An 8408-nucleotide genomic window follows, 5' to 3' on the forward strand; every position below is an offset into this window, starting at 1 on the left:
GTTGACCAGCTGGGAAGCTTTCACAATTGTTAGAATAAATAAAATATTACTGGTGATGCATCATGGAGACAGAAGCATTCTGCAGAAAGCCAGTTCCCTGACAATGCTGCTTTCCTCAGAAAGTCTCGAAACAAAAAGGAGAAAATTACTCCTTCTTACTCCCTCGGAAATACCTGTCCTGAATAGTATTTTATCCAAAGAATTCCCAGATCTTCTTGAAGAACTTAACGTCTCAGTTTAACATTTGTTTGCAGGATACAAAATAATTAAGTATAAAACATAGAGATGTGCAATATTAATGAAAAAGCAAGATTGCAGAGCTCTTCATCTTCACTAATTAAATAAAAAAGCCACCATAAATGGCATCATTAAGCAGTCTTGCATCACTGGCAGCTTTTCTCATTGCCTTTAAAACCTGCAGGAGCAGGGCACCAGAACAGCCCCGCAGAGCAGCAAATCCAGCCTCCATGAGTCCAAACACAGAGCCCAGCATCACGGAGCCATCCTGGGAAGCTGCCAGCGTCAGGGCTTGGCAGTGAACCCCCATCTCCCCACCTCTGCCCCAGCGGGAGAAAACCCTGAGTACACGGCAGTAAAAAATCTAGTAAAATCACACGTAAAGACACAAGATGGAAACTGGCAACGCCAATGCAAACAAGCCCTAAAGCTCTGGGCACTGGCATCACCGGCTGTGAGTGATCTCTGGTCTCAGAGGGCGCTGTAAAAGCTCATTTAAGCACTTTGCTGCTAAGGGACTTCGGAGATCCGCTCTGCAGCCTGGGCTCTGTGTCCACAGTCTTCCAAAGTTCAGCAGCGACTTTGGAAACACCGAACACAGCTCCTGGCCCTCCAGGCAAAACTATAAATCTGATGGATGAGAGGGAGCCACGCACCCCACTGCCCACGTTGCACCCCGGGACGTCTCTCCAGCCCACCCATCCCATCGCCCTGACAGCAAAGCACTCACAACCTTCCCTGCTCCGCCGTGCCAGCAGCACCAGGATTGTCTGTCTTCCCTGGCAGTCACTGCTCCACAGAGGCATCCAGCAAACCTTCCCAGAAAATCTGACGCATGATCGTGGCAGAGAAATCTGGCAGTGGGGGAGTGACCGGGGATCCTCGCAGCAGCAAGAGCCCAAAACAGCCGAGGAGGGACAGGTCTGGAGATGTCCAGTGGGTTCCTGGTGCAATGTCCTCACTGAGCAGCTTCAGCATTGCAGTGTTTCCTCACACTGGGGCCTGCAGCTGCCGCTGGGGGAATGCCAAGGCTGGAGGGTCCAGGTGGCTGTGGCACTCCCCACCTCACCAGCCAGAGCTGCTCCTTCGGGTGATGCCCACTCGCTTTTGCTACAGCAACAGGCACACAGTTTCCACTCTTCCTTTCCCAGTAAATGCTTGAATCACACCATGGATTCACCAGCAACTGGCTTTTGTTCTTCAGGGTCTTCGCCTGGGAATGAAAGCAGTTTTCTCATCCCAATGCCTCTGCTCTCAGCAATAAATCTCCCACAGAAGAATGGACCTTGGAGGCAGCAGCTCTGGGCTGCTTAGTCACCACTGCCAGTTGGGAAATGTCCTGGCACTCCTGGGTAGCATGGCACAGAGTGCCAAAGGCCTGCCAGCAGCATGGCAGCACTGCAGAGGGCTCTGCTGCTCACCGTGGTTTGGCCAAAACTGGATCCTGCTTCCCGCGGTAAAGGAGGGAGCAAAGGGCAGGAGGCAGAGCCCAACTTTACACCAAAGATCTTCAGAGGGAAACTGCAAAGTTATTTCAAATTTAGGGCTGGATCAGGTTTAATGAGAGTTAGAGTTTCCCAGCAGGCAGCAAAACTGTGGTCTTTGTGCCTGTGTCTCAGAGAGAATGAATCATCTTTTGTAAGAGCACAAAATACAGTTTTCTGGTAGCATTAGAAAAGGGATCAAACCTTCAGCCTCACTCTTCTCTGTATATACAAATAAACCTTTCTCTGTGCACATGCAGAGAGGTGAAGGGAAGTTTCTTGTGATCACTGAACGCCACCCAAGTTTTCCACCTCACTTACACCAGTTATCTGGATTTAAACATGAACTAATTTCCATAAGCATACACTGGACTTTCAAATAAGACTTGATGCTTTGGCTGGCACCAAGGATGGCTCTAGAGACCCTGGCAAGAGAGCATCACTGGCATTTCAAAGGAAAAGTCACAGCCAGAAAGTGGAAACCAATAGTTGGCATCTCATTGTGCTTTCACCTAAAATCATAGTGAAAAGGCCTCAAAGAGCACAGCCCAGGAAGTGTGGTTCCTTTGGACCTCCCCGCTCTCCAGATAATTTCTATGCACATGTGGGCACTGCCAACTGTTTGCTCCTTGCCACAGAGCAGATTTGTTGCCATCAGTGCTGGCAGTTCCTCATTGTATCAGCACTAATTCCCACAAAGCCAGTCAGCTGTCTCCTTAGGGCAACTGCGGTTTCTGGAATCACCTCCATTCATACATCTTAACATAAACTGGAAATGACAGCGTTCCTAGAGTTAAGAGGTGTCTATCCAGCACATTAAGACCTTGGCAAGCAGACATACAACCTTGGGATGGTTAGATGGCAAAATCCCAAAGCACTTTTAATGGTGGTAAATCTGTCTAACAAGCAGCTGAGCAGAGGGCAAGTTGTGTTGTGCCATTTGGGTGATGCTGTCACTCTGGGTTAGCTTGGTTTGGAATAGGTTTCAGTTCTGTTTACACTCAATCAATTTAAAAAATCAGCTCAGGTGCATTTTAAGGAACATTTCCTTAGCAGTGAGTAAACCCTGAGCTGCCACCCTCAAGGCACATCTTTCACACAACCCTTGGAAGAGCTTCTCAGCACATGGGCGAGCAACATGTTAATCTTTATAAATCAAATATTTGCCAAATGGAGTAGAAGCCATGTGTCTGAGCAAGATGCAGTGAGAAATGGAACAAAGCACGGAGTGTGTCAGAGATCACTCAGTCATGTGCAAGCCTGTCCCTTGCAGAGTTATCCTTCAAAACAGCAATCCCCTAGCCCAGTTGAACACGTTATTCCTCTCCAGTCTTTTTTTGTCCTGCTGTTTACTGCTCAAAACTGACACTCTCTCTAACCCAACTCCTCCTCACTGAGTTTACTGTCACCCAAACTTTCATTAGAATCAGTTTTGACCCAAGGCAGGGTTTCCTAAGGGCTGACTGAGGAGGCACCAATAGAAGAGATGCAGACTTACCTCCCTCCCCAGTACTGGGGCTGTGAAAGTGTGTCACACAACTGCCACATCACAATTATTTTACCCTTTCACACATCTGAATGTTTCACAAGCTGCTGCTGGCTTGTGCTACTGAGGGTTCTTCATGCCAGCTCTCCCAAAATAAGATTCATCAGCCTTCAGGAAGCAATTAACCCTGCATTGCAGGGCTCCGGTCATGGCAAAGCTTCCCACTGTTCCTGCTCCCACGGAGCAGTCAGCACAGGACATCCCATCCCATCCCATCCCATCCCATCCCATCCCATCCCATCCCATCCCATCCCATCCCATCCCATCCCATCCCATCCCATCCCATCCCATCCCTGCCACTCCAAGCCAGCTCTTAACACATGTTACCACTCTCACAGGGGTCAAGTTATCAGAAGCAGCAGTGCCTGGAAAAAATCTAGACAACTCTCTCAGCCCCTCTGGACAAGGGCACAGTGTCACCACCTGACCTCCACACTCACCTACCTGGAAAACTGGTCTGTACCTGCACAGGAACCGCTGAAGCAGCCATGCAGGAGTCGTCAAGAGCACAGCTGGGACTTGGGATGGCAGGTGCCATTTCCCATTCACAGCTCGACAGGGCAGGGACAGAGAGGACACGTACTCAAGCTACTTCTTCAGGTATCCAAACAAGTTCCTCACCCTGCACACTGAAGGTCTTCATTGATGTGATTTTATGGCCAGACACCCGCATGTTTGGCAATGCCATTATTTGTCTAGTTCTCTTAGTTCCCTCTCCTCTTCTCCTTTCAAGTCTGTCACATCAGGGTTGACCAAACTTCCTGATGCTACAGGCTTCCCATCATGAGCCTGGCAGGTGATGGATATGTCCCCCAGGATGCTGAGGGCACAAGGTCACAGGCAGAGCAATACCTCCCCAAGGGGACAGAGTGACCCGTGGGTCTCAAGAGCCTGCCTGTACCAACCACCTCCTGGCACAGGAAATGTCCAGCTCTCCCTGCAGCCTTCACTCCCCCGTGCCCCTGTCAGCAGCAGGTGAGCTGCCCTCAGCACAGCAATCACACCTCAGCCACTGGTGAGCAGGGACATGCAGGGCTCTGCAGTGGGAGCTGTGCCCCTGCTTTGAGCCCTGCTCAAAGCACAGCATGGCTGTGGTGTAATTACTGGACACTCCCACCCACTCGCTGCTTTATGGCCATGTGGCAATCCTCAGTTACATCCCTGGGGAGATGGAGCTGATAGCAAGGAAAAGATTTTCCTAATTTTCCTCTGGCTTTCCTGATTCCTGTGTGTTGGAAGAACACCTGCACCAGGAGAAAAAAATGTTTGAGACTTCCTGACCAAATGAGTTCCTTTCTAACAGCTGCTCCCTTCCAGGTTCAGGACTGGTCACAGGCAGTCACTGACACTGCTTGTCAGTGCATTGCTGCTGTGTTGCTTTCAGGGCCTTTGTAGGGCTGGTAATTTGGGAGACCTTTAAACAGAGTGCAAGGTATGGAGTCCCCAGGCGTGGAACTTGCATTAGTTAGGTGAAAAGTCTTGTCTGTGGAGGCTGCTGCTCAGTCCTGGTCCTGGCTGAGCAATGCAGAACTCCCAGAACTCTGTAGCTCTTGAGTGCAGAACCCACTTGGTTTAATTTGCTATGATACACTGACAACTACAAGACAGCTCAGCTGAGAAGAAAGTTTCCTCTACAACCCCAGACTTACATTTCTAATGCAAAGGATCCAGTTCCGGTGGTATTTTGCACTCCAACTTCTTTGCAGAGTTAGATTTAGCCAGGGTTATATTTTCTTGGTTTTGCTTCTTAAATGCCCCCAAGTCTCAATGAGGTTTGTTTCAGCAATCTTTCGTGGACATGCCAGCCTTAATCTCACTCTTCCAGGCCCTTCTCATTGTCTGGGATGAAAGCCCAACACAGAGCCTCCCCGCTAATTGCCAGCTTTCTGTTTCCCAGTGACAGGTGTATTGTCTGGAGGAACAGACCCAATTGTGTCTCTGCGCAGTGGGACATCAGCTGCTGATATTACAGAGCCTTTCAGGGAGCTTGGGCACGGCTGGTTATTTAGTGCCATCATTTATAACAAATCTGTATAGCCCAGAAACTTAATAGAAAAAAAACAGAAGCTGCCTGTATTACTCATCTTTTTTGGTAGTTTTATCTGTCTCAAGCTACTAACTACTCCTAAATCTCCCATACTCCTACCAGCAAGACAGGGCATTTGGTTCTGATCCTCTTTGAAACACTAAATCTGATACCTTTTTTTCTATAGTTTTCTAATAAAGGGGTTTTGCTGGTTTAACCAGACATCCACTGTGCATCTACTTGAACCTGGAATCACAGTTAGGAAAAACTACAAACTGTCATTTCTGTGAGATGTCAATATGCACAGGCTGAGGTCACAACCATCATGGGGAGAGAGTTCATATCCTCTGGAGGTCCTGAGGAATACCCTCAGGCAGGGATCTGAATTTGGGGGACAGTGACTGTGCCTGCTTTATCAAGTAAAAAGAGGAGCTCTGGTGCTCAGAGTGAGGAAAGGCAGCAGCAAGAGAGCTCCTGAGAGATGAGAGGAAGGCATACAAGAACAATATTAGACCCAGATTGCATCTGTCTTTCCCATTTTTCACATTAAAGGATAAAGCTTTCCATACGTGGCTGTTGCACAACAGCAGAGCTCCAGCCACTGCGACAGCACCAGCGGCCAGAAATGCAACAGACCATTTAGCAGATGGCCCAAGTCTTCTCTGCAGGAGCCTGGCAGTAGAGAAACCATCTCTTTACTGGGTTTAATCATGTCAATCACAAGACAGGAGGGTCTACAAACAACTGGCATAAGCAGTTCCACATCAGTTTACAGGAACACAGATGTCAAGAAAGAGGAAACACATTGTGTCCAGCTGAGACCCGGGTGTCTCCACCATTTTGGAGTTCAGTCAACTCAAGTGTGTATTCCCAACCTGGATTGGGAATCCCCCCCACCCCCTCACATTCCTTTTAATGACATCCTGTCCCATGGAGGGAGGCAGTCTGTTCTCACATCTACACCTCTGCCAGAAGCCATTCCCATTCAGAAAATGGCTCTTTCAGAAGCTCTTTGGAACTTCCTTCACATCTCACTACATCATCCTTTTGCGGGCACCACTCCTCTGCTCCACTTTTAACCTCTTCTTTCAGTTTTCAAAGTAATGAAGGCACTCTCCTGGACTCAAGTCAACACTCTATTTCCTCTAATGAATTTAAATACATCAAATAAGTCTGGTTTTGGAAGTTTCAGTTACAATGAAGACGATCCCAGCAAACTCACCTTCTGTCTTGACCTGGGCAAACACTTACTCGATTAGCTTTGGTTTAGCCACAGGTTGGTAAAGTTTGAGTCTATCCAGATCTGATCTTGTCAGAATTGTATTTAAATTCTTCTGACAGATTCTTGGCTTGCAGTCGTTAACAGATCGTTGTTGAGGCGAGATGTTTGAAATTAGAGTGGTTTGGAACAGCAGAGACACATGGTGCATTTATCCTCCAGTTCAGCGATTATCTCCCTGCCTGGCTCCACTCCTAACACAAGTTCACCTTGGGACATTACAGGAGTTGCTATCTAGTTGGGGAGTTAGGAATTCACACCAACCAGGAAAATGTTGGAATATGCACCAGACACAGCTGTGATGAGTAGTCAGGAGCACCATCAGTGCTTTCAGCTCCTGGCTAGTTTGCATTTCCTCTGACCAGCTCTAATGAAAACCTGTCCTGTGCAGGACAGAGTGGGTGGTCCAGAGGCCAGCTTCACCTGGTATGACTTGACTTTTTCTAACTCCTTTATTCTAAAGAGAAAAGAATTCCCTGGTGATTTCCTCTAGTTACCTGAAACAGCATGTTTGCCTCTCATACTGCAAGAGCAGGTGCAAGCTTTGTAGAGGAAAACCATCCTGAAGATTTTGTTAAACATTCCAAGTTACCCAATGTGTCCTCAAAAGGTCCAAGAATTTAAGATGTCATTTGTCATTCACACTTTCAGAAAGCACTGAACACAAAACTGGGAAACCAGGCAGGTGTCAGTGCAGACACCAAAATACCTGGGAGTTTATACATTACACACACCTCAGCTCCAATGCCCACCTGCTGAGATAACACTAAACATTCCTCCAATCCCAAGTAAGTTTTAAAAAATGTGTCTGGAGTGCTATTTAACTTCCCTGTCAGATGTCTTGTAGGATGACAAACCTGGATTGCAGCTTTCTTAAGGCTAGAAACAGATTTCAGGACTGCTTTAAAAAAAATGAGAAAAGTTTGCCGTTTTCAGGCTTGAGTGCAGCTCATTGTAGCAAGTTAAGGTGTGCAGCCCTAGGTGTTCCCAGATGTATAACAAGCACTTCTTTGTAGATGGCACCAGAACCTTAAGAATTAATCGGACATGGCACTGTCTTTCCCAGTGTTTATTCCTCTGCACACTTTTGGACTTCCCAAGGTCTTCAGAATAGTGCCATCCTCCTGCTCTGCACATTGGGTGCCCCAGGACACAGGGGGTGCCCAGGGACACCTCCTATCACCCATCACTGCTGTCAGGGTGAGGGGACATCTGCACCAAAGGGCTCTCAAGGACATCAACAGGCACTTGTATCTACAGTGGACATCAACCCAGATGGAAAGTTTACAATATAACAGGTGTGGAAAAGCCCATGTCAGATGATCAGAGGAGATCTTATTCTTTAGACCAGCAGTCGTATCTACATTAATGGGACTGGAAATAGGTATCCCAGGAAGCTGAGGGAGAAACAAGGATTTGTCTGACTATCAGCCAGCCATTACCCAGCAATAGATGGAGCTAGTGGTGCACCAAGATGGCTTTGAACCAGGGAGGAGATGTACCTGCACATCTGCACAAGGGCCACTCATGTGTGTACCTGGGAGGATGGGAAAAGGCACTATATTTCTAGAAGGTAAAACAATAATTGTAGGACATCTGCTTAGTTGTCAAGGACCAAAAGGGAAATAAAGCTGTTGTCCCCTCTAGCTAAAACCTGCTGTTTCCTTTTCCCCAGACTCCCCACCACCAACTGCTCCACAGTTTATATGCCAATCCAATTTTGATGCCTGGTATTCACCCCAGAGACTGTTTATTTTAACTTTATCAAGTGAAGAGAAAAACAACTGTGTTAGAATGAAAAAAGAGCATCTGGCAGCAGGATATTCTGTCTCTCAG

The sequence above is a fragment of the Zosterops lateralis genome (genome assembly GCF_965231275.1).
Source record: "Zosterops lateralis genome assembly, chromosome: 20".
Classification (NCBI taxonomy): Eukaryota; Metazoa; Chordata; class Aves; order Passeriformes; family Zosteropidae; genus Zosterops; species Zosterops lateralis.